Source organism: Accipiter gentilis, chromosome 11 (genome assembly GCF_929443795.1).
Source record: "Accipiter gentilis chromosome 11, bAccGen1.1, whole genome shotgun sequence".
NCBI classification, from domain to species: domain Eukaryota; kingdom Metazoa; phylum Chordata; class Aves; order Accipitriformes; family Accipitridae; genus Astur; species Astur gentilis.
Genome location: NC_064890.1, coordinates 34,843,768 through 34,870,797, shown reverse-complemented (window position 1 = coordinate 34,870,797; position 27,030 = coordinate 34,843,768). Strand labels below are relative to the sequence as shown.

General features: G+C 41.1%; 1 long non-coding RNA gene across 1 annotated transcript; it reads right to left on the bottom strand.

Annotated features, from left to right (window-relative positions):
• Positions 1-7,810: 7,810 nt before the first annotated feature.
• On the bottom strand, positions 7,811-19,790 carry LOC126044286 (uncharacterized). Its single transcript, XR_007507627.1, has 3 exons — positions 19,699-19,790; positions 17,663-17,922; positions 7,811-8,960 (listed from the first exon to the last, which is right to left on the bottom strand). It is a non-coding gene; the product is annotated as an uncharacterized LOC126044286 (long non-coding RNA).
• Positions 19,791-27,030: the final 7,240 nt, after the last annotated feature.

Genomic DNA, 27,030 nt, shown 5'->3' with positions numbered 1-27,030 from the left:
AGTTTAGAGATCAAAAAGTGAATCCGTACTGTAAAAATAAGCCCTGTGTGTGTCAAAAGGAAGAAAAGGGGAGAGGATGGGGAACATTTCATCATATATGGGATGTATCTAACAGCTTTATTAACAGCACGCTTCAGATTCTTTGCATTAAAACTTAATATAAAGAATGCTGAATGAGTGCCAAAATCAACTGCATTGTTGGATAAATGGTATCACTGCGCCCAAGTTGCGATTTATTCTGGCATAAAATTGCTTGCCTGCAATTAAAGGTTCATTATTCTACCCTAAGACATAAGTAAACACTGATCATAAGAATTTAAATTATCATAATGGTTTGTATAAATTCTATGATCAATTTTTATTCTCCTAGTTTTATGCTTCTAACTGCCATTATATAGTCATATTAATATCGATAATTGCCACAGGCATACATTAAATACTCTTTTTTTGTCTCATCCCCGTATCAGCCTGAACTTACATACAGCGTGACCTCCTTCCACAATCTGTTCCACCATTTTCTTACTGCAGGTTTTTTCTTGTTGTGTCTACCCATCTCTCTTCCTTTGTCCACTAAGTCATGCTACCCTCTCACTAGTCCTGCAGCTAACGTATATTTTTACAGAGAAAACACAAGTGGGCTGAAAGGAAGGACTGAGGAAGGAAAGAAGAGGGAGCTAAGTGACTCCTGAAAAAAAAAGGCACACTGATTTTCCAAGTGCAGGCGTGATGATGTAGGTGCTGGAACACATTGGCTTAGAATACTGCAATGATTTCTCATTCAATTCTGCTGCATTACCACACATCAGCAACCTCGAAAATTTTTCCTTTTTCTAAAAATTTCCATTTGGGCTCCGACAGAAGGTGAAATGTCCTGGGAGGTTTGAGCAAAAGAAAGTGGTAGTTTTTATGCGCACTGAGTGTAAAGAAGCTACGCTTTCCCCAGAATAAATTCATTTTAAAGTGCCAAAAGACTTAAACTCTTCCTGATGACTTATTTCTCTGTGATTTTGTGATTTAAAGACAGAAATAAGTACAAAAGCAAACCTGGAAATACTACTTAATCAACTGAGCAAAGTGTAGTAGATATTTACCCAATTAAGAAATCAAGAGGCAGAAAATGCCAAAGGTTGCAAGCATAACCTTAATTCAATGAATCTTTATTCCAGCCATAGTTATTGCTTATTTGGTCAAAATAAACGACGCTGTTCCCTATCCCGTGTTTACTGAGCTAACCGCGCAGCTCAAGCAGAAGCCACGTGGGACGACTGTTCAGAGACGGTCCCCCCTCGCTGCACTGCCCAGAGCAATAGCCCAGCTTTGTCCATGGGACAGGTTAACATCTTATGTACTAACGTGCCAGGGTCTTGCAGAAGCAACAGAATATAGAACTTTATGGAATTTTATATATTTTTATATATATATATATAAACATTATGGAATTTATTTATATATATATATAAAATATAGAATTGAATATAGAATATAGGACTTACCCACTCTTTGTTAACTGTCAACCCTCACAATGTGATTATTAGGGATCGTCACGACATTCACATGTGCAGGTGCAATCCTTGCTAAAAACATTCTTCAGTGTGGAGACATCGCTCCACAAATCTCAGCATTTGTTTGATGCAGTTTTCTGTACGCAATGTGTATTCATACTGATTAAAACCACTTATCTCCTCTAGATTATAGCCATGAAATAAAAAGCGGTAATTGAGTGTGTATTGCCTGTCTTCCCAAAGTGCATTTCACCCGTGTGAAGGACGTAGTGTTTTAGTTGCCAACTCAAGAGCTAAAAAGTCGGGAAGTGCTGTAATCGGTTTGTCCATGTGTCCTTTAATCTGTTGTTCTGCATATTCTCAGGTATGCAATAGTATGCATTATTTAATTAAATGAGCACACACTCCTTTGTCCTCAGAAAAAGTGCATTTACATTTGCAAGTAATGAATGGAAAATATTTAATTCTTATGCATAATCCAATTAATTTCTGAATGCAATTTGTCTGCACGGTTGCTTTCTTTAAAGTTGGCCTAGTTAATTATGGTAATCCTGTAGTACTACTCTGTCTTCACTCTGATATTAAAAGCAATGAGCTCCTCATGTTAAAAGGAACTTCTTATTTTATTTTTCTCCTTGGCAGTGTATGTGGTTTGTACTAGACCATAACTGGATATTTTTGAGTCTCAAGTTAATTTATCTTGTCGGTGGCCTTGAGGAGAAAAAAGGGATTTGATCAAATGATTTAGCATTATCTAAGCAAGAATTAAGTAACCATGTTCATATTATTCTTATGAGCACTTCAGTTAACCCCAGCGAGACTACTCATCTGAATCAAATGAACAGGATTAAGCTTTCTGATTACTAACCAGTTTGTGTGATGTCAAAATGGATGTCTGCGTAGTCTGAATATTAAAAATTGAGCTAAGGACAGAATTTTGATTCTGAGGATCATTCTCCTAATTTAAATGACTGACAACTCATAAAATGCAAGGGTTGCTTCTGATAATGTAATCTAGCAGTTCATCCAATTCAAAAAGACATTTGTCTGTTAACTACTATGTGAATTTTGGCACTTTGACCCAAGGAATGTCCTTTGATTACACTGGTACAGCACCTAACACACAGGGTTGCAACCTCAAGGCGCTCAGTGGCAGTAGTTTTGCCATTAATCATAGAAAGAGATAATTTGCAATTGAACCAACTGGAGCACTAAGACCTGGGGCAGGGTTACAGCAGAATTCACTAAACCCTGAAAATTCAAAACTAAACTGAGACTTTGTCCTTTATCCATCTGATATCACAAGTTCTTGCAACAGATCTTACATAACCTGCAGCAGATGCTGTAATACATAAACAAATTGTATTGAGCTAAGAGGAAAAAAAAGAGTTGATGTCTTCACTGTCCAAGTCTTTACTTCCGTGCGTTTGGTTTTACTCCTAAAAAAAAATTGCCTTTTTGGTGGTGGCTGGTGGGAAAGCAGAGCTTTACTGGAGTTCAGTGTCACAGATACGTCTTCTACCATGTGCAGATGTTTACCCCTCAGGCAGAAACAAGTGCATATTCAAAGAGCTGTGATTATTAAAATGAAGTCTCAACCACATGTTTGCAGAAGTAGCCTACAAAATTGCATCTAAAAAAAAAAAAAGTGCATCATAGCAGCCAAAGCAAGCACAAGACTTCGTTCTTCTAGAAGAAATTCTGCGTAAAACTCCAGTTTGTTTGGAAGCTATTTTAATCTGCTTTTGTAATTATCTTCCTTTTCTCTTAGTCTACATGTCAGTGCATATCCAGTGGGCCGAATTGCATATAAGACCAAAAACTGGGTTCCACTAAATTTCTGTTTCCTTAAACACAAGGAGACAGTGCAGAGAATCACATTTTGCAGGGGACACGTCAGCAGAAGGCACTGTAAATACCAGCGCACATCGTCCGTGGCTCAGTGTTTCTTCTCCTGCTAAATCTGTCCTGTTAGAAAGTGCAAATAATTGTTCAGCTTTGTTTCTCGATGCTCGTCAGGCTCTCCAGAAGGATTGCTGCAGCACTGGACGATGAGCTCAGTGCTCTCAGAGGGGCTGGTGGCACGTGGGCTCGCAGGGGACAGCCACTGGGAGAGGAGGGCAGTGACAATCCAGGCATCGGCAGCTCACCGTGAACTTTACATCGTCTTTTTCCTGCCTTCTACGCATTTCCCTAAGAACCGACAGAACCGTAGCCAAATATTTCGCCGAGTTTGAATTTGGGATTTTGTGGTCCACCGCCTGAAAGAGCTCCGGGGACAGCAGGCTTTGTTATGCACCATTACCTTTTCTCTATCCTCTTTAATAAATGAGAAATAAACCACAGTGAATTACAGGATTAAGCAGCCAAATGTGGGTTCTGCCAAGGGTGCTGAGACCCACTGCAGCCCCGGAAGGGGCTTTCACATGTGCCTTTGGATACAATCCTGTCTTTGCCTGGCCTCATCCGCGACCATTTTCCGAAGAGAGTATCTCTCACCTACCGAGTGCCCCAGTCCTCCTGGTTGGCAGCAGGAATAATTGCAGCTTCTGCAAAGCGCTAAAGCAGCCCCTTTTTGCATCTTTTTTTGAACTGCTGTCAGGCACTGCGCTCGCTCTGCTCTGCCCACATTTCTCTGCTCTGTGTAAAGAAGGAGGAGCCCTTCTCCCACGGCAGGAGAGCACTAGATCCCCGTGTTTCAGAGCACCTGGGTGCCTGAGCCCCTCAGAGACACCCAGGTCCTGAAGGCAGCGGGGCACCCCACGGTTAAGTCTTCATGCTTTGTCCCAAAAAGGACTGTGTGTCCATCAGACTCTCACCACAAAGATATATTTGCCAACTATGATGTAGAAGCCCGACTTTCCAAAACACAGATTTTGGAAGGTTTTGGAGCTAAGAGCAAAGAACTGGCTAAGTGTTCCCCTTTGACCAGGACCGGGAAAAAATAATTAGGAGCTGCCTTCCCTAGATTTCATCTGATGCCCCGCAAATACAGAAGCAGAAGGGTGAGCGTATACGCCTGACGGCGCAACTGTTTGCAGCGCTGTGGTGGGACCTGGCTCCGAAGAGACGAGCCTGGGGTCGTCCACAAAAATCCGCTTCACCCAACGCACAGGGCAGCCCCAGTACCAACACAAGCACAGAGGTGCAAACAATTAGAAGAGGGCAGAAACACCCGAGCCGGGGAAAAAGGCCATGCAACCACAGCCGCAAGCACCTCACCTCGATTGATTTACAAGCTGAGCTGGAAAAACCAAGGGAAAAGTGAAAGAAGGTTGCGGAAGAACATCAAGCGATGAGATGTCCCACCTCAGCTCTGCTATGAGCATTTGTTTCAAACAGCTGTTTTCTATAAGGCTGACTTGAAAATTGGTATCTTCCTTCTTCTGAGAGAATTTGTTCACTTCATCTTTTTACTGGCAAAAGTACTGTTATTGCTTTTCATTCCTGCCAACCCTGCAGAGCCACCTCAGCACTGGGGAGGTGAACCGGAGTCTATTTTGGCATAAAGCAGAAAGAACACAGCTTGATCTCAGATCCCTGGGTGAATTTTCAGTGCTGGCAGTCAAGGAAGTCATGGTTTTATTTGTAAATTAAAAGAGAGGTCAACAGGAAAGTCATTGGGGAAAAAAAAAAAAAAAAAGAAAAGAAAAAAAACAAATATGGAACCCCACCGTGCCATTTATAGTGTCTTTATAGATGAGAGCACAGTTTCTGTAATGTAATTTCAGTTATAAATAATATTATTATTTGTTTCAGCCAAAAAGTTTAGCTCATTTAATTAAGAGAATGGATGTGTTTGTGTTGTGTTATTCATTACTTTATTGTAAAATATATCTGTAATGATAATCCATGGGAAAGTAATTGTAGTGGCAGGGAAAAGGATAGTAAAAGAACTTACACAAAGTATTACCAGTAAGAAAAACATCTGAGTATTATCTGAGTATTATCAAATAGCTGAAAAAAACCCCAAATTTTAAAGAAAAAGAATTGACAGAAGAAATGAGAATTGACAGATTTGACTTTGGAGAGCAATGTTAAAAAGGGACCATTTGTACCAATAAGTCTGGGAGAGAGGCTTTGTCATTTTTGAAATCTGTTCAGCACTCTGGGGTCCCGTTCCCTTGGCTAGTGTGTGATGCACACTCAGCAGTAAGCCATACAATATTATATCAATCTTTAATGCTCACTTATTTCAAGCACCATTGATGAGGAATTACTATGTGATGTCGAACAGAAATGTCCACCGCAAAAGAGAACGAAACTTTCTTTTTCAAATATTGTAAATGAAAACACCACACAAAAACACAGATATAGCAAAAAATATGTCACGCCGTCCAGAAATCTGAGACAGCAACAGTGGAAGATTTGTGGTACTTCTCTGAGCCACATAAATGCTGACATTTAAATTTTACAAAGCTGACGTGAACTTTTTTTTCTTTTTCCCAGAAAGAAAATAAGAAATGAGGTTTTAAGAAAAAACTATAAACCAATAATTTATAACGTCAGGTTGCCATACGCGGAACAGATCGTTTCCATCAGGAGTAAGGCAGGTGGAGGAAAAGTAAAGAAATACATTCTTGTGAGGCAAGGTTAATGAGGCAAGGGGATGTGATTTGATTTTTAATGAAGGGATCCACCCAGTGAATATCTACAGCAACACGTATAGCAGGATGTCATGAGCTGTTTCCATCGCTCCCTAACGAGGCTGCTGGTTTGTGCGGGGAAGACACAGGGGGTGGGAGACTGACAGGGCTGTCCCCCTCGGATCCAGGGACCAAAGTCCAAGCTCTGGTCTGTACTGGTGCCAAAAGCCATTTTCACTAAATCCAGTTATAAATAGAAACTCGTCTGTTGAAGCCAGGGACTGAAAGGCAGCTGAATGTGATGCTGGCCACATCACACCCCTGGCTGTCGCTAGTTACAGAAAATGGTATGCTTCAGTCGTGCTTGTTTGGAGAGCCACACAGGCAGACCTTTGACTCATTTCGATACAGGCTGTGGAGGGTTTAGTGACCTGGATTCGCATTATCAGGGACAAGCGATGTTACAGATACAGCCCGCTGATAGTTAATCACAAGGTTCTCAAGCTAATATAAGAAAATCACAGCCCAGGTGGCTGGGCTACTTCCATCGCTTAAACTAAAGTAAATGTATAAACCTAGGTCTTGAAAAGTAATCTAGATTGCTATTGGTTTATAATAAGTTTTGTCCATATTATTATTTCAGTCATCCGAGGACCACGACCAGCAATTCCTTGTCTTGGGAGCTGCCAGACTTGTGGTGGGTGTACGTTGGATCAATCAGCCAGGCAAAAACCAAGTCCGACTGGTACCGAAACTGAAAAGAAAACAAAGGGCACCCTCTCCACAAAAAAACCCACGGAACTACAGAGATATCTTTGCTTGGGAAGGAGGGCTAGGGATGTCAGGAAGTCACGGCACATCTCACCTACCCTACAACAAACTGCCGCCACAGTGTCACATCCCTTCTGTCGCCGTGCATCATCCCTTACCCCAAATATAAATAACCCTCCGTGAAAGCAAGGAAATAGAAAACGAGCGGGGAAACGGTGCTGTAATAAAAATAAATTGCATCTGAGGTAGATGCGCTTCATCAGTAGATTTCTACATCAGATTTTTAAACATCTTCAGCGAAGAAACACAGAAGTTTATAAGGAAAAAACCCACTTCTTTCCAATGAAATGGAGACATGCTGATTGACGATGAAGTTTTTCAGCTTATTAAAATACTTCAAGGCTTTAACTGAATCTCTGCCTCTGCTACCAAAAATACTCACAATATATTTGAGGGGTTTGCATTTCTGTACCACAGAGAGAAGACCTCCTTGAACCATCTAATTTTGGAATAGCATGAATTCTCAGGACCAATGCAGGGAGCATGCCAAGTAATAAATCGTTCACTGCTTAGCAAAGAGGAAGGATTTGGGGACGCCAGCATGGCAGCAGAGACTTTATAGAATACAGCAGGAGTTTTAACCTTTTAACTTGACTGGAGTTGGCAATTTCTGAGAGCCCGTGAGAGGTACCCAAGAAAAACAAAAAGCTTTTGTCAGTAGGATCAAATTCAGTGCAGAGAATCCTTACTTATTCAAAATTCATTAGAAGTCTGTAAATACAAAACAGTTGAAAGCTGTTGGTATAATAAACCAGTAATAAATGTGATCAAATAAGGTAAAGCAGAAGAAATAAGACACGTTAATGTAACCCCTAGAAGAAATAGTGCCATTTAAGACAAGTAAAATCAAAGCATAACATAAAGATTACAACAGTAGTAGGGATGGTCAACACATATTTATTTTTATTCTAAAAGTTGCTGATTTTTTCTGCTACAAAATATGCAATACCTCACTTGTCCTGAGTGATGAATGCAAAAATGGTGCATATGATATTGCTCTGGTCTGCGCTAATTCATCTTTTGTACTCAGCATCCCACTACCTTAGATTCCCACAATAATTCTAAACATAAACTTCTGTATTTTGGACAAGTCTTTAGGGTCTATATACACATTTTTAAATCGGTTCATTCAGCAAAATTGCTATGAAAACCTATAAGAACAATACGACAGGCCCCCAGATTGAGCAGTTTAATACTGAAGAAGACCTGTAAGGTATATCATTAATTAAGCAAGTTTAGAGCTTTAGTGAATGAATGTGCTGAACAACGCTGAATATATTCATCTGATCATATGTTTGGCGAGGTATATTGTGTTTATAGTGTAAGAAAACCCTTTGAAAGGTCTATACCCAAATCCTGTCGACTGGAGCCGCTCTAACATTTAAAGGCTGGGAAGGCAGTAGATGTGTCACCTGTGGCCTGAAACAGTGCGGCAGAATCTTTTCATGTCTTCTCTGCTTAGGAAGATCCTGATTTCTTCAAAGCACATCCATATATTTTGAAGATACTACAAAAAAGTAGGTTATACTGCTTACTTGGACTCATGCTAATAATTATTACAGAAGATAGAATTTTTGCATTTTAATGACTGTATTAATTTTTCTGATGTTTCTTTATTTGGGTGTATGCTATTGGAGGTGTTTCTGAGCACTACAATAGCTGCTTGATTTCACATTCTTTTTCTGGCAAAACCACAGGCACTTTCATAATTCTCAGTTGACATTTCAGCATATTAATTTGTTTTCATATAGCTCAGGATTTTTCACTCTTCATACCTGAGACGTATAATATTTCCAACAATAATTCAGAATACTGAATGGAAGGATATCAATCTAGAATACGTTGGATCTTCTAATTTCTCCTGCTCTGCTGGACTTCAGCATTTCAGAAGAATTTTATATATTGAAGATACTGGAATATTTTGCAGTAACATCTTCTTTTCTCTCCTTATTAGTCACAAGAACATGGATTTCATTCATTTATTGTTTTGTTCAGGTGGCTGCATTCTTCATGCAATTTATTCTGCTGAAGTTTTGAAGGCCTGAAATATGATTAAAATGCAAATTAGAGTGCTAGATGAACTCCTACAGTTCCTCTCAGATTAAAAATAATGCTTGTCGTTATTTTAGGGAAAAAGCAATATTAAATTATGTTATTTTAGCATAGTTGTGGACATAGGACTATTGGGCTAGGCCAAGATTCAGTGTCTATTCTCTCATAGAAACAGATGGGTGGTCGAGGATGGCAAAGTCTTCTTAAGGGAAGCACCTCTCTGTTGACCTGACATTGATGTTGCGGGAGAGGTGCAGCTGAGGTATAAAAGAACTACCGAGTGTCGCCCATCTTTTCCGCGAAGTGCAGAGCTTTCTGCTATGAAGTGTAGAAAGTAATTGCTATTGATGATTAAACTGGGAAACACTTCAGAGGTTTAGCAGGCAGCTGATTCTGTGGTGATCACATAATGATATTAAGTTTTGTTATTTTTGTGATATTCTGTATAAGAAATCTGTAGGTGTAAAGCCCCACTGTTTCCATAGACAGTGAGCATCCAGGTGCATTAAGGTTCATCTTAGTATACCAGATGTAGGCAATCAATCACATATGTATGTATCAGTTTGCATCCAGGTGAGCCACTATTTTGAACAACAGCTGGTGTAATCTCTTCCTTTCTTCAAAAAATAGTTGAGATCTTAAAATATCCAGTCCACTGACAAATCGGGTAGTTGCTCAGTCCAAGTAGGCTAAAGTAGACTCGGGAGAAGGAGCAAGAAAAGACAACCATATCCCATATTAGAAATTCTGTAGAACCAGCAGCCTTGTCTCCATCTCTTCCTCCTCCAGGTGGTCCCAATGGAGTAGACATGGAGAGGAGGGAAGTTTGTAGCCCTGGAGCTGTGCACAGTCCCCGAGTTACTCAGGTGATGCTCCTGTGCTCAAGCCACAGCACACAACCAACAGATTAAAGTCTTTGGCATGCATATCCCAAGAAAGTTGGTCAGCAGTGATGAAAGAATCTATGGAGACAACTTTATGTGGCAAAACAGAATGCTGGTTCCCTTCTTTATCAGTCTTCTCAGGTCATGTGAGGAAAAGTGTTCCCCCTCTACAAGTGAGAAGTGGGAAGAGGCAATACAGTCGCTTAATATCACAAAAAGACCAAAGCAGATGTGATCATTTACTTCTCCTTCCAGGAGTAAATTCTGCCATGAATTGTTGGGCAAATTATAAGAAAGGTCCGGCAGCAAAAGCTTGATTGCAGAAGGCATAGCAACCCACTGGATATCATCAGGAACTTGCTTTAGGCACTGCGTAAGTGATTAAAGTTGATGCATACGAACAGGCGACCTGCCAAGGATTTTGGTCAAGTTGGAGTCAATGCTACGTCAACCCAAAAGCTTTTTATTCAGATACAAGTAACACTGGATATAGTATGGATTAAGCCTCCAAAGGAAAAATGCTAAAATTAAATTCAGCACAGAAAATGCTTATATGAATCATAGGAGAAGGACTGAAAGGATGAAAACAAGCAGTAACTTTGTAAATACGATGACATTTTGTTCATGCAAAAGGAGGAAAGCCAGCCTGAATAAAGATAAATTGAGGGGACAGATATTAGCTGATAAAATTCAAGATGAAAACTAAGAGCAGAGGGATAATGAAGAGGAAACAGTCATACACCTAAAAGTGGGCTATAAGACTGTTCAGAAGAAAACCTACTTCCAACCTTAACTGTATTCACATAATTCTACTGAATATCTTATGGTGAACAGTAGTATTTTTGCAAGATCTCAGGCCATCAGCAGCAGGAGGCCCAAAAAGGACAGGTGGGTCTCCTGGATTAGTAGGGAGCGTAAGGATTCAGAGTGACATTTTGGAGGAGCTCAATAATGTGTTTGTCACTCTTTTTGCCATAGTGAGTTGGGAAGTTATCTGAACATACATTTTGAGGCAGTAATCATGAGACAATGAAAATAAAGTCCAGCAATAAATTAATAATTTACATAGCATCAAGTTATGCTGCTTTTTGTTATACTGTATAGCAAAGTCTATTTGAAACACAATTTGGAATTGATAGATGTTTACCTAATATTCATGTGTATTTCTTCAGAAACGTTTGCCGTATCTTAGAAGCAGCATATCTGCAATGTGATGCAGGGGTTGCTATGGTGAGTTCACATCTCTTATTTAATGCTGTACCTGAGTAAATACACATTGTAACAATCTCTGTTAGAGGTGCTATTAGTAAAGTTATGTCAGCATTTCTATCAAAAATACTTGTTTTCCTGTTGCAACTTGGCCAAAAGACAAAGAAAACAATTCCTAGACCAAATCCACAGAAGTCTTTGTGCTCTTCTAGTGTATTTTTTTCACAGCTTCAATCACTTTCTGAAGTCTTCTGTCATCAAAAATCAAATAAAAAATCAGTGGATTTGTTTCTGTTCTTTAGTAGATGGTGATTTTGACAACAGTTATGAGACTTTTCATCTAGAAATATCTTTAGAAAAATTTGGGGGTCAGTTTTCATTTCACTGTTCCAGTCAGTGCCAGTGGGCATTCAGTCAGACATTAATTGCATTACTTGTTTTACAGCCCTTCTGTACTGCCAGAGTGGCATAAAGACACTTTTGTGTACAGGAGAACCAGGTCCTTAGTTCTTGTATTTAATGACTCCATTTTACTAAACGGCACCAGAAATTTAACTTGTAGACTCCAGTGCATTCTTTTTGAGCAATTATTTGAGTCACCCTCCAGGATAACACATAAGAAAGGAGTGCATTGCTGGAAGTAATCGAATTCGTTTATCTTTTTGGCATCTATTTATTTTGCTAATCATTTACTTTGAAAAAGAGTAAGTAACTTTCTGAGACTGTTTTTCTCTATGAGCTCCCCTGTGTATGTCAGGATAACTCTTGCGTTATGCATTTATTTGTAGGTTGACCTGATAAAATGTTTTCATTTTGTGAAGGTTGGGGTTTTTTTAACTAAAATAACTTTTGTAGGAAATGTCTATATTTGGCAAAATCCCTTATACCAGCTAATGATATTTTTGAAATAAAACTGCTACAAAAGTATTTCTAAATACATATATTTTTACTCAAAATTGTGGGTTTTAAGGACCTGGGTGGAGAAGTCAAAATTTATAGTAAAAAAATAAACAACTTTTTTCAACTTGTCCATAAGGTCTGATTATTATACTGGGACTTGCATATGTGCTTGCATGTTGACCTTGTGAAGACTATACTTTTAAGTGGAACAGCTTCTTCTGTGCTTCATGTCAGCCAGTAAGAGTGGATACTCATTACTGAATTGGCTGAACAGTGCGGCTGAACAAACACATCTTTCCCGTAAGTCAGGAAGAACACGGTTGGATGGAGAAACTCAAACAGTTCATAAATGTACATCATTAGCTGGTAATGAGAAGGGAAGGCTATTTTTTGAGAATTTACTCCCATAGTCAGAAAAAGAGAGATGCGATGTGTTTCAGATGTTGCCCTGACATAAACTGTAGAAGCTGGGTTTTTACACATTTACACTTCATGTTAAAAGGAGTCATAGAGATCCTTGAAATAATTTTGACAGTGTTTTGGCAGGCGGCGGGGCTGTGACCCCAATTTTTAAGTGCTACAGTATTTGGATGTTACTGCCTAACTTGTTGCTCTGCAGCACCATATGATAGAATAGGTCTTAAGCTCCACAAAATCAAGTATTCCAGCACTAGAAGATGAGAAATAGATCATGCACTTTCAACCTTCTGCTATAAGGCCTTCCTTCCAAATGCAAGCCAGTATCTGGCATTGCAGTATTAGGGTCAAAAGCTGCAACACCAAAAATCTTAAAAAATACTGTCCAGTAATATAAACAAAGGAATAATAAAACATAATGAATTCTACATGTCTTGTGACACGTACCTATGAGTAGAATATGACTAAAGCACCAGCCTACCCACTTTTCAAAAGAATTATCACCATGAAGCACTAGCAAGTCATCTTTTTTTTTCCCATTAAGATCCTATATTCATATTTTCCATACCAGTTTTCTTCAGCTGTATTCATCAATGTGCAAAGAAATCCTTCTAAGACAGGGAGTCAGTGTATTCTTTCTTTCTCTTTCTGTCTCTTTCCTTCACATGTGCATAAAAAACTGGAGCAAGGAGGACTGGAAGGAGAGGGCTAAGTTCTGCATTTAAGGGTCTTCATTGGAAAACAGTATTCAGACTCCAAGGGTGAATACCCATGTAATATCAGCAAGGTAAAGCAAGGCAGGTCTGTCAGTCTCGTTCACGATAAGACACAAATGAGTTTTTCAAATAAGGGGATGCCAGAAAGTAACATCTGAGCTATCTTGAAAAGAGCAGCAGAAAAAGAGCAGCAGAAAATACTGTGATACACCACAGCAACGTGCTAAGGGCAACCTCCCACCATCCCTTAGGGCGTCAGTGTCTACATGTTGAAATAGTTGGCACTTCTCTGCTTTCCTTATGGACAGCACAAACCAGAATGCATTCAAAGCATAACCTTGAGATGACAAATGTATAGATTAAAAGACCTACAAGAGATGGAAAAAATCTTGGTCCATGCTTAAAAAGTTGTACCAGTGTGATACCATTTACTCTATGTACCGCTTTTGTGAGGCCAAGTGGATTGTTTTGAAGCTACACGTTTTCATTGCTTTAGTTTTGTGATAAATCTAGCAATTCTTAGTGAAACTAACTGGTGGCTAAGACTTCTTGTTGTTACCTACTTTATTCTTACGACAGAAAATTTATCAGGTATATCTGGAAATACAATCTTGTGTGTTACATCTTTACCAAAAGTCTTAAGGACCACCAGTGAGCCACAGATTCCAGATCTTGAAAGTTATGCAACAGACACCCTTGGTACATAATTTGGCATGATTTTGGTCTGTTGCTGTAAACTATTAGCACCAGAAAGCAAAAATTCAGAACCACAGTATGATAATTTTCATCACTAAAACACCCCGATAGTATTATCCAAGTGTGTAAAGTTCAGGGAAGGGGAAGATTCATCATCTTGTCAATATTTTGAATCTCACTTTCAAATCATGGAAGGCACAACCTTGTGTAAAATGTCAGATGCTACATCATATCATAGCTAAAGAGTTCAGAGTATAAAGGATATGGAGAAGGCTGAGGTACTTAACTTTTTTGCCTCAGTCTTCACTAGCAAGTGCTCCAGCCACACCGCCCAACTTGCAGAATGCAAAGGCAGGGACTGGGAGAATGAAGAACCACCCACTGTAGGAGAAGATCAGGTTCGAGAGCATCTAAGGAACCTGAAGGTGCACAGGTCCATGGGACCTGATGAAATACATCCACAGATCCTGAGGGAACTGGCAGATGAAGTGGCTAAGCCACTATCCATCATATTTGAGAAGTTGTGGCAGTCCGGTGAAGTTCCCACTGACTGGAAAAGGGGAAACATAACCCCCATTTCTAAAAGGGGAAAAAAGGAAGACCTGGGGAACTACAGGCCAGTCAGTCTCACCTCTGTACCTGGCAAGATCATGGAGCGGTCCCTCCTGGAAACTATGCTAAGGCACTTGGAAAATAAGGAGGTGATTGGTGACAGCCAACATGGCTTCACTAAGGGCAAATCATGGCTGACAAATTTGGTGGCCTTCCAAGATGGGGTTACTGCATTGGTGGATAAGGGGACAGCAACAGTCACCTACCTAGACTTGTGCACAACATCCTTGTCTCTAAATTGGAGAGACATGGATTTGACAGATGGACCATTTGGTGGATAAGGAATTGGCTGGATGGTCATACTCAAAGAGTTGTGGTCAATGGCTCGATGTCCAAGCGGAGACCAAGGACGAGTGGCATTCCGCAGGGGTCGCTATTGGGACCAGTGCTGTTCAACATCTTTGTTGGCAACATGGACAGTGGGATTGAGTGCACCCTCAGCTGTGTGGTGCAGTTGACACACTGGAGGGAAGGGATGCCATCCAGAGGGACCGTGACAGGCTTGGGAGGTGGGCCTGTGCAAACCTCAAGAAGTTAAACGAAGCCTAGTCCTGCACATGGGTTGGGGCAATCCCAAGTACAGATACAGGCTGGGTGGAGAATGGATTGAGAGCAGCCCGGAGGAGAAGGACTTGGGGCTGTTGGTTGATGAGAAGCATCAAAAGAAGCATGACCAGCAGGTCAAGGGAGGTGATTCTGCCCCTCTACTCTGCTCTGGTGAGACCCCACCTGCAGTTCTGCATCCAGATCTGGGGCCTCCAACATAAGAAGGACATGGACCTGTTGGAGCGAGTCCAGAGCAGGGACACGAAGATGATCAGAGGGCTGGAGCACCTCTCCTATGAGGACAGGCTGAGAGAGTTGGGGTTGTTCAGCCATAGAGAAGAGAAGGTTCCGGGGAGACCTTACAACAGCCTGCCAGTACCTAAAGGAGGCCTGCAGGAAAGATGGGGAGGGATTTTATTATCAGGGAGTGTAGGATAGGGAGGATAGGACAAGGAGTAATGGCTTTAAACTGAAAGAGGGTAGATTTAGATTAGATGTAAGGAAGAAGTTCTTCACTGTGAGGGCGGTGAGGCACTGGAAGAGGTTGCCCAGAGAGGTTGTGGCTGCCCCATCCCTGGCAGTGTTCAAGGCCAGGTTGGATGGGAATTTGAGCAACCTGGTCTAGTGGAAGGTGTCGCTGCCCATGGCAGGGGGGTTGGAACTAGATGATCTTCAAGGTCCCTTCCAATCCAAACCATTCCATGATTCTGTGATTCTATGAAATACATTAAGAATGTTTAAGAATATTACACTAAGGTCAAGCATCCAATTAAAAGATGAGCACTCGTGCAGCAGTTTAGCCAATCAAAACATTCTACAAGCACTAACTGATTTTCACAAAATCATTGTGAAACAGGGAGGAAATTATTATCACATTTTTCTTCTCATCAGAACTGAATATTAGGACTTGAAAAATGTCTCATATGTCACTACCACCGATGAGTTTTGCAAGTAGCAGTAGTCAAGATTACCATCTGGTCTTGATGATTCATTTATGATTTGGATTTCATAACCACTATGGACAGTTTCTCTATACACTATTAAAAATGGTAGAGTTAGCCCATTTTTCTTCAAGGTAAAGTTTGCTTCAAAGTAAAAAGAAAATTTCGTAACACTGCAACAAAAAGTATAACAACTTCCTGTTTTTCTAGAAATTCATTGCCTTAATTACAGAACACTCTTAATTCCTAATATTTCTCCTCTTTTCTTTAATTTATCCAGCAATTAGATCTGAAAAATTTAAAAGTCATATTTCAGAAATTATTGTTAAAGACATTGCAGAGGAAGAGAAAAGACAAGGCAAGTTAACAAGAATCAGAAAATTCCACTATGAAACCAAAGGTTGAAATTTAAGGAACGAATCTTTGCTCTCCATGCCCACCACGAGTGTTATTAGGAAGCATGGGTTTACCCTCCTGCTTTTAAACCAGATTAGTGGGTAATATTCTGATTATTGAAACTGAGAGGAACAAAATTGCTGGATGCTGCAGGAATACGATTTTTTAGTATTTTTCCTTTATACAGTGAAAAAATTAGGGGATGATAAGATTTCTCAGACAGATCTTCCTTTGCCAGTAATAAGAGTTTAGCTTGAATAAGTGTCTTAGGATTCAGTCCATGTTTCTACTTTATGGTTTATTGCCTACAGACACCAATACAAGCGAAGACACGGGGCGAACAAAAGAGTAAGTGGCTGGTGGACATTTTGAGTTTTGTTTGAAATAGTTGTCACAGAACTCTCACACATCTTAAAAGTGTGGCTCATCTTGTACTTTTTTGTTTCTACTTTACTATGGAAAACATCATTTCTGCTTTGAGAAAGTTTGTTTTTGTGGCACTTAGCATACTGTTAAATTACCTCAGCTCTTCCTCCATGCGAGAGTGAAGTTGGTCACATGCATAAACGCTGCCCACAGGAGCAGAAGGGACATTGGATCAAGTCCTTTCTGACCATTTACCTCATTGGCCAATGGTGGAGGAGAAGACACGTGACACCACCTCAGCCATGGTCCGTTGATGACCTGCCTTTTGTCACTCCTGATTCCATGGGTTTTTTGGAGCTAGAATGGTTGCAGAAACAGCTCCACGAGAGAAGGAGCACTTTGAGAAATTTCTTCAGCTAATTAAAGTTAGGTGTTGACAGGCTGAAGGGATTCCCATCCAGACATTGGCAGAAGAAAGGCTAAAAGAGAGCCCAGAAAGGAAGCGTAAAGTGTGACTGGCTCAGGAGGCGCAAACTTTCCCCTCTAGGTCAAAGCATCGAACTTAGCCCGGAACAAGGGTGATTGAAAAATCTGTTATCACTGTTGCTCTTCAGGATGCTGTGTGAAATTTAGTGATAGCTAGTCCAGCTGCACACATCATAAAACTCTTGTTATCATTCTCAGTTGTTTACTGTTTAACATAAAGCAGAACCGGTTCTAAAACAAGTCATATATCTTGAATTGGACTGATATTCTCTATACAGTAATTTTTGTTTCCCTCTTGCTAAAGTGGTGAAGCTAGAGTAGCCAGATCTTTAATATCAAACCAAATATGGACAAGAAGGAGCTCTATACACAAACACTTCTAGAAATAGAAGTATATTCATTTTCAAATAGAAATGTCACTATGTCAGAGCAGTACACACAGACATTGCATCTCTACAGGAATATGGAAGTTTCCTACACTCACATTTAAATAGGACTATAGAAAGTAAATTTCTCACTTACCACATAGCACTACTTGCAATAACAACACAAATTTTATCTTCTGAGTCTCCTTGTTTTGCTGGAATGGAGGTGGGGAGAAATCCAGCTCAGTTCATCAACATGTTTAAATAGTGCCTTTGAGAAAGGATTCAGAAGCAAATATGTACTGTTGCACTGGGCAGCTGCTCTTGCGGATTTCCAGTTAAACAAACATCTATTGCAAGGTATGTCTCGTAATGAGGTTGTTTTCTCTAGACTTTTTCTAGGGTCATGGTCATCACCTGGGAATTGTGGTTTTCAGATTTACAAAATTACTAATCGATATTTGTGCAAAATTACACAATAGTATAATAAACAATAGTGGTGTATGAATGTGCAGCACATAAAAGTAAAACATTAATTTCCTGGGAGAACTGTTGATTTCCAGGTTTTACTTCAAAATGTACTTAGCAGAGTCAAGTAGAGTTAAGTATGTGACAAAACTGGTAACATGTTAAATAATTTTTAACATTTGAGAAGAGAAAAAAAAAAGACATGGAAACTAATGGTGACAAAATATAAATACAAATACACTTCTGTTTTAGCAATGCTTGTATATGTGATCCCTGATGACTTTCAACAGGCAAGAGCAAAGTAAAGAAGCATGAGCCTTTGCAGGAATGGTGACTGCTCATTGCAGTGTACTCACAGTCTTCTCTGGCATGTTCTCTCAGTCTGCTGAGCCAGGAAAGAGCTTTTACTAATAGGATTTGATTAAAAGAAATACTAATTGCCTATTGGAAGTCAAGAACCACTTTTTCTTTAATACTTAAAAAATGTAACAGATTTTTTGCATTAAGCACCATTTTAACCAGCATGGTAAATACATTTGTTTTCAGCTTCAGAAAGACGAAACTCTCCAATCTGGACTTCTTTTCTAAGTGCTTTTACAACTGTATGGAGTTACAACAGGGTGTCAGCTACTGCCAAGACTGTACTCACTTCTGAGTTAGGTGCTCAAACTGCAGTGAAGTGTCTGGCTTCATTTGTCCCTGATTTTTAGCAGCTGTGTTTGAATTGAGAGCTTGATTGACAATTATCTCACCTTGACAGAAGCTTGATTACTTGGGCTATGAAAAGATCCTTTATGCTATTTTGTGATAAACAGTTACTTTTTTATCCTAGTTTTTGACATTAACTCGTACTTGTTCCTGAACAGCCACAGCTACAATTTTTAAAATTAAGCCAAAAACATTAGGCGGTTGCGGCTGGCATGGCGCTTCAGTGTCTAGTAATGTTACTTCTTGGATTTGCCTATGTCGATGAAGTTTTGCATGGATAAAATTCAAAATCAATTTTTCTCCAAGAGTTCTACTGAGCAAGGACTGTGATAAACTTTGTTAATATAGGATTAAAGAGAGAATGAGAAGGCAGCAATAAAGGCCCTTTGATAGCAGTGGGGGATGAGTAATGGAAAATGTTCTTGCTGCGGACTAATCAGAGTGTAATTGCTAAAGGAACCAATCTTTCATTAATTGGAAAGGCAGTAAACTCAATCAGTCACAGTGCCAAAATATTGCAGTTCAGTTGAAGAATTTTATTGAACTAATTGATTTAATTGTTTTAAGTAATGCTGTTTTAAGAGTCTATTAAGAAACATTATTCTCAATATAATTTTCTGAAAGATAAAAACTTTTTATGAGGCAAGTGATTTTCATCTCAAAAAAAAGATGAGACAACAGTTTTGATTTAAAAGAGCAACTTGACTAGGTTATGTTTCGTTAGAAATTATCAGTACTTGATTTTGGATGTCATCACGGATAACGTGAAGCGCTTTGTAACTGAAGGGTACTTTAGCTATGCTTAGACTAGCTTAAACATTTCTGATGGTATTTCCTCGGAGTCAGAAAATTGGTTTCATCTTATCTGCCTAATCTGGATATAATGGGAAGTCTGCCTCCGCTTTTGCACACCCAGCCTCCACTCCTCTTTAGCCCTGAGGGAACGCTGTACAAGTGCCGCAGGTTACTCACTAGCTCCGCAATCAGTTTAAACTGGAATAAGCAGTCCTGGCTTACCTTCCAGTCCTCTGCCTGATTATTGCCATTTGCATCTCTCTCCCTTCTGCCAGATGTTCGTGCAGCCGCATGGTGAGTGGGAACAGGGCAACGCTCTGGGTTAAAACTAGCCTCTTTTTTTTTTTTTTTTTTTTTTTTTTTTTTCCCTCCCATATGTATTTATGGCTATTTGCACTCACTGGGGAAGCAAGGAGAGTGAAAACAGTGATTGGGTCAGTGGGAAGTTGGCACTGCCTCTTTCAGCATCAGCATTTGCTTATGTTGACTTAAGGGAGTTGTAGGACTATAGCGTTAGCATCGCTCCTCCGGGGTTCAAACTCAGCCGGGGTCTGTGGAGCAAGAAGCAGGAGCCCCGATACGTCGGTCACTGGTTCCCTTCCTTTCCCAACAGTGTTTGGGCTGATTGAAAGACCTGTCTCATTGGCACCAGTGCTGACGCAATATCTCTGACATTCAAAAGCGGAGGGGGGGGTGCTGTATGTAACCCTATATGAACCGCAAGCGCAGCGTCCTGGCTACGTCTGTGTAATCTTTCTGGGTCTGTGACAGTGACAATAAATATTGACATCGCTGCAAAGCCAAGCAAGCTGTTTGGGAGGCTTTCATGGCACAATGAACCTTTAGTATGTTTCTAGCGACATCCCATTGGTTATCGAATCACAGACAAACCTGATGGTGCAAGATTTGTAGGGGAAGGTAATGTAATTCATTAGATCCAAAGGTAGAATTCAGGAGGGAACATTCCCCAGGTCCAAAAGGTAGAGCTCGTTAGTCTTTCAGATACGGTCCACAATCAAGGAGACATCAACGGTGACTGGGTTCCCGTAAGGTGACTTTCTTTGATCGCTATTTGTGTTCAGAAAGCTGCTTGGCAGACTTCTTGCCATCAAGCTGTGGAGTCAGTGTGGCTCAGGGGTCCAAAAGGCTCGGTGAAGTGCCTGGAAAGCCTTTTGGCCAAGGTTCTGCACTAATTCATTGCAGCTGCAATATGAAATTACGGTTGTCGTTACCGTTGCTTTATCACTGTTATTTTTAACTATTACATATGTCTCCCGTGGCTTCTCTTGATCAAATGCCATTACACTAACAACCCTACAGGCAGGCAGTACATGACCATTCCTAACTAGCATTTTTTTAGGAAAGAATATTGCTTAAAACTCAGGAAATCTCACGAATCAGGACTGGAATTCATGAAGGCATCTTCCCCACGGAGTGCCTCTCAGGATTAGCTGTGGTGCTGAGATGTGGAGGACAATCTGCTGGGTCAGATACTGGCTACCATCACGTGGGGCTGTTAAACTCGGTGGATCAATGGCTTGATCAGAGAGGGCAAAACCTTGCAGAATTTTCACAGTTTGTTCAGAGCAAAAGTATGTTTTGCACAAGGTAGCAGGAGGGATATAAAAACATGACAGTGTAATAAACATGTTTCAGCTAGTATAATAAACAGAATTTGGAGCCTTCAGAGCCGAGCCAGATTTCTCTTTTAAAAGAGGAAAAATGAACAACCAGGCATTGTCTCATATGACAAATGATAATAATGAGCAACAAAAATAACATGAATCATTGTTATAAGTCATCTGGTGATTTTTTAAAATTTTTTTTAGAAACTAACAAAGCATTACAAAAAGTCACTACCATGGGGTAAAGAACACTATCAAGAGAAGTATGTGGAAGTGACAGAGACAAAGCTTTTCTAGATATGAAAATTCAACAAAAAAAGAAGTGAGAACAAGAATGTTTCACATAGAGTATCTTTTTGATCTTTTTAACCCTTTTTGCATCTTATCTTTTTTTTGTGTGGCTTTTCTATATCGTTCACTCATTAAATAGCTGACAAATGACAGCCAGTTTTCCTTGAGGACCTGCATGCTCCTTTGCTGCTTCGCCTTGAATGTACTTATCGCTGTGATGTCCAAGTGAAATAGGGAGGTACTACATTCCCAGTTTTGCAGATGGAGACCTGGGGAGCAGAGTATGGTTTAGATCCGTTAAGGACATTGAGACATCTTCTTCTGAGCTGCAGTGAATTTGTCTACAAGGTGTGTTTTGGGCAGACATGCACTGACACTGCCCATGCTCAAAGTCGGTCCAACCCATGGAACCCTTAGGAGCTCAGCAGAGGAGAACCGAAGCTTGAGTGGTGCCTCATCCTGATTCCTTCTCAAGAGCTGACTCTGCTCTCAGGGTCGAAGTAATGTTGCTAAGTGCTGCAAAGTATTATACACTGCTCAGACAGCACAAATAACAGTATTGCTCTCCTGCAGAGTCTGCTAATGAAAGGGGAATCTGATTGTTTTCACAGGCTGATTTTAATCGCATCTAGTTTATATGAACACGTTATTATTTCTATAAACAGAAACGTAGTCACGGAACGCTGAGGATTACTGGTGAAACTAAGTTATCACTGGCTTTTTTCACGTTTTATAAAAACTTGTTGACTCCTAATGTAACAATGACTGAAATTCACATCGCCAAATCATGGTTAACTTAAACATGGCCAAGGACAGACTAGAAAAACGCCTGTTAGGAAGAGATTGCCCACTTTTCCCAGCTAGGTCAGTGGTCCGATAAAAGTGGTGCCCTATCCCCTTGCCTGCCTCTTCTCCTTAGCTCACCGTGGGAGCTACAGCTGCATTTGTGGTCTCAGTCAGGAAGGATCCAGGTGTTGCTAACCCTACTGTGGGTCAACTGTGTTCAGTGTGTCCTGGTTTCAGCTGGGATAGAGTTAACTCTCTTCCTAGTAGCTGGTCCAGTGCTGTGTTTTGAGTCCAGCATGCGAAGAATGTTGATAACACTGATGGTTTCAGTTGGTGCTCAGTAGTGTTTAGACTATAGTCAAGGATTTTCCAGCTTCTCATGCCCAGCCAGGGCACAAGAAGTTGGCACAGGACGCAACCAGGGCACCTGACCCAAACTGGCCAACGGTGTATTCCATACCATGGGACGTCCCATCCAGTATAGGAACTGGGAAGTGGGGGCAGGGAATCGCCGCTGGGGGTCTAGCTGGGTGTCGGTCGATGGGTGGTGAGCAATTGCCCTGCGCATCATTTGTACATTCCAATCCTTTTATTATTGCTGTTGTCATTTTATTAGTGTTATCATTATCATTATTAGTTTCTTCTTTTCTGTTCTATTAAACCGTTCTTAACTCAACCCAGGAGTTTTACTTCTTTTTTCCCGATTTTCTCCCCCATCCCACTGGATGGGGGGGAGTGAGTGAGCGGCTGCGTGGTGCTTAGTTGCTGGCCTGGGTTAAACCAGACAAGTGCCTCTCTGCCTCCAAGGAGAGCCTGGCTCTCTCTTCTCCATACCCCATTAGGTGGTTGTAGACAGCAATAGTATCTCTCCTTACCCTTCTTTTCTGCAGGCTGGCCAAGCCCAGCTCCCTCAATGTCTCTTTGTATGCCTTGCACCCCACCAGCGTCTTGCTGTACTCCTTCTTGGGGTGGGGGGAGCAAAACTCAAAAGTGCCTGATGAAGGGGAATAATCTCTTCCCGGCCTTTGACCTGCTGGCTGTACTCTAACTAATGCAATCCAGATAGTTTCATGACAGCTCTTCCAGGCCTTCGCTCTGTGACCCTGAGGTGAAGAGTAGTCATGGCCAGCTCATCCGTCCCAGCACGTCATGCCGGCACATCTGGAGGCATTTGAGAGCTGTACACTACTAAACAAACATAGGCTTCTCTGACATGAGCAAATATGTATGGATGTGTTCCCTATTAAATGATGAATGGTGAGATCTTCCCAGCCTGTGTGACTGGAAGTGTGTTTATCTCATGGTAGCCAACCGTGGACATATGCCATGGCAGACACACGACTGGTCATGCAATGGGACAGGCATTGGGCCCCAGGGAAGAGTGAGCCTCAAGCAGGCTAGTGTAGCGAGTAATAGTGCTGGCAACCTTTCCTCCTGCAATAGAAATTAGCCTCCTCAAGTGAGGATGGAGACCAAAATATCAAACGAGGTTTAACTCCCTTTCACCCAGCAGATCTGGACCTGTGAGTTTTCCAGATCTTAAAAGAAGCAGAGGTCCCAAAGACATGCCTGATGTGCAGCTCTGGCCGCTCCCAGGGCCCCTGAGACTCGGCACCATTCCCTGCCCAAGTCACAGGTGTCAAACCAGTAGCACATTTAAAAACCTGAAATCACTCGCCCACATTTGGGCAGAACATGGCAGCAGCTATGAGAAGTCAGAGGCACTCTGCTAGTCACCTGAAAGGGCAGTTCTCTACATTCAGCAAATGGCACATTGTAAAGAGATTGGATAAATTGCAACATATAGCTCCAAACAATCAGGGATGTTAAGACTTCTTATATATGTCGGTATAGAAGGGGACTAAGCTAAAGTGCTCTAACACAGCAATATTCCTCAGTGAGTTATTCTATTTAAAAACATATAAACCCATGGTATTATATTGCAAGTTATCCAGCAGTGGCTATTCACTACCTAGTGAATTCATCATTCCTCTGCCCTGCAGCTTTGTTTTCTCAGTCTCGTTCCATGTAGAGCATGGACAATATGTTCTTTCTAGCACACGTGGGCACTTTCAGAGCAAACAATAGACACAGGCTTGCACTGAAAAACTCCAGGTAGCCCCTGCCTTCACTCAGGCAAGGCTTGAAGCCAGCAATAATTATCCTGACAGTGCAAGATGTTCCCAAATGTGTTCTGAAAATAATGGAGGGGGGATTGGCACCACTGAAGTAATCTTTTTTATGTGAGGGTGTGGAACAACAGAAAGCCTGGGGTAAAAATCTAGAGAGGATGTTTTTGTCCCTTCCTGACATCATTCAAATAGAAAGAAGGCAAAACAAATTTTGTATTAGCGGTCCTTCTTCTAAATAGTATAAATAACACCTAGACCCTTCCCAACGCCCAGACTCACACCATCAGGCTTTAAGCACCTGACCAAAGTGTATTACAGAAGCTGGCTGGAGACCATCAGCCCCTTCTAGGTGGGCTGAATCACCTTCTGGGATGTTCTTTTCTCCCTCCATTGAGATTATACAGACCCTAAGGCAAATTGTCTCCTTTCTTAGTCATTGCAGTGAAGTGCCTTTTGTTAGGTGTTATGAACCTGAACTTGTCTGTCTTTCCTTTCTTCTTAAAAAATATTGGGCGATAAGAAATACTTACACTCTGCGCTGGCAGGAATCATTACAACAGGGAGATGTGGTAATGTCGCCAAGAAAATATCCTGTGCCATCTGTAGTCATACTTAATGTTATAAGCACACTAAGTCAAAAAGCACAGTAGTTAAGCAATCAATATATTGTGAATTATAGCCCTGATTCTGAAACTTGTGTTTACTATAAGGAATCTTATTTCTTAAAAATAGTCACCTGAGTTTTATTTAATATTCTGTTTTAGCTCTTCCTCAGTTCATTGTAGCCAATTGCAAATGCAGCTTTTCATACTTGCCCTGTGAAGCTTATTATTGCCAGGGAGAGTGGAATAAACTTGGGGATAAGAAGAAATTATGTTTTTGGAAAGGAAAAAGAGGATATTGGAGCCCTTTTTCAGAACATAGCAGTTATTCTGCTACAAAGAATTTAATACATTTACCAAGTATCTTCAGTTTTGTTTTGCAAAATTTGTGAATATGAATATTTTAAAAGAGCACTTTGAGCTCTTTTGTGGGTAGTTATTTATTTACAGTTTATGTGTGAAGACCAAAAGATTTCTTAAGCCAAAACCTGCCGCTTTTTCTCCAGTAAATCTCCTCAACAAATCAACGGACTATTGAATTCCTCACTAAGCCTTTTTTTTAACCTGCCTCTGACACACGGAGTGTTGTTTGCCTAACGTCTGGCCATGTCTCACCTAATCCCATTCCTGCCCTCAGTAGTTTTGAGGGCATCTTTAATATCTTTGTGCTCATGCTCGTGGCACTAAGCAGTTTCACAGACTCCTCAGAACACAGGTTGGAAGGGACCTGTGGAGGACAGCTGGTCCAAAGCGGGGCTGCCACAAACACCAGGTCAGCTCAGACATGGTTTTGCCTTGCAAAGTCTCTAAAACCTCCAAGGACAGTGACTCTGCAGCCTCTGCTCCCGAGCAACGTGTCCCTGAGTTGCACTACGGTTCTCCTAATGTCCAACCCGAATTTCCCACGTGCTGGTACGTGGCTTCTGCCCCGTGCCTGGGCTGTCTGGCAGTACTGAGAAGAGTCTGGCTCTGTTGTCTTTGCAGCTACCCTTCAAGTAGCTATAGCTTGCTTGCATGCCACCCCTTAGCTTCCCCTCTGCCAGCTTAAACGAGCCCTGCTTTCCCAACCTTTTCTATTCTGAAAAACCCAAATGTTTTAATCCAGCTGAACTCACGTGGTACCTTGGATTTGCAGGTTCCGAGTGAGAATTCAGGGTGTTTGAGATGCAGGAGATGACATTACCCCTCTTGGCCTTAGTTTAAAAAACTGTGAAACAAAACCTAATTTTTTTTCTATGTATTTCTAAGGAGGAAGCATAGCAAGAGTCAGCTAATACTGAAATGATCCCTGCAAAAGCATCCTAACCCTTTTGAAGTGTGGATTTGGAGCTGTGTGTAGATGTGTGTGTAGGGTCAGGTGCTTTGAATGCAGCTGGTTTATCATCACCAGGATTCCTTTGACTTCTAATGTACTGGTAAAGAGCTGACAGCCACAACAAAACAGCAAAATACACTTTGCTTTCCTCTGCAGACTGGCTGCCTCAATGACAACGACGAGTACAGAGTGAAAACTAAACTCAGAGCTCCAACAAGATCTCCTGCAATTTCAGAAGATACTATCTGAGCAAGAAGCAAACACACAGACATAAGGCTCTGGTCCCAAGAGGAAGGTAGTATGAGTCAGAGAGCAGCAGTTACTTCAAAACAGGCATATTGCCATTATTTTTTTTAGTTCGTAGGTGAGAGCGGGATTTCCTGTTTGTGGAAAACAGAAAAACATTAAAGAAGCATTTAACACAACCTCGCATTCTAAAAAGGAAGGCCAAAATCCAGAAAAACATGTGCTTAGTATTTCAGTAAAAACATCTCCGGCACCTTCAGTACCAACCTTATTTCACCCTATAAAGCCTTTTCACCAGCCTGGGTTCCAGCCACAGCAAAGTAAGCAGCTACATGGGCAGCAGCGCAGCCCTGACCGGTTTTGCCTAAACCCAAATTCTCGAAGCTGACCACTGCACCCCAAGCGTGTGGGACAGCAGCTGGGGCAGAAGCAGGCAGCAGAACGCGCTGGACTTCCCCCCACCTCTCCCCCAGCGCTCCTCACATTTGGGGGACCTGAGGTACCAAGCTCTGGGCCAGCACCTTCAGTTCACACAGCCAGAGCAGGTCTTGATTGCT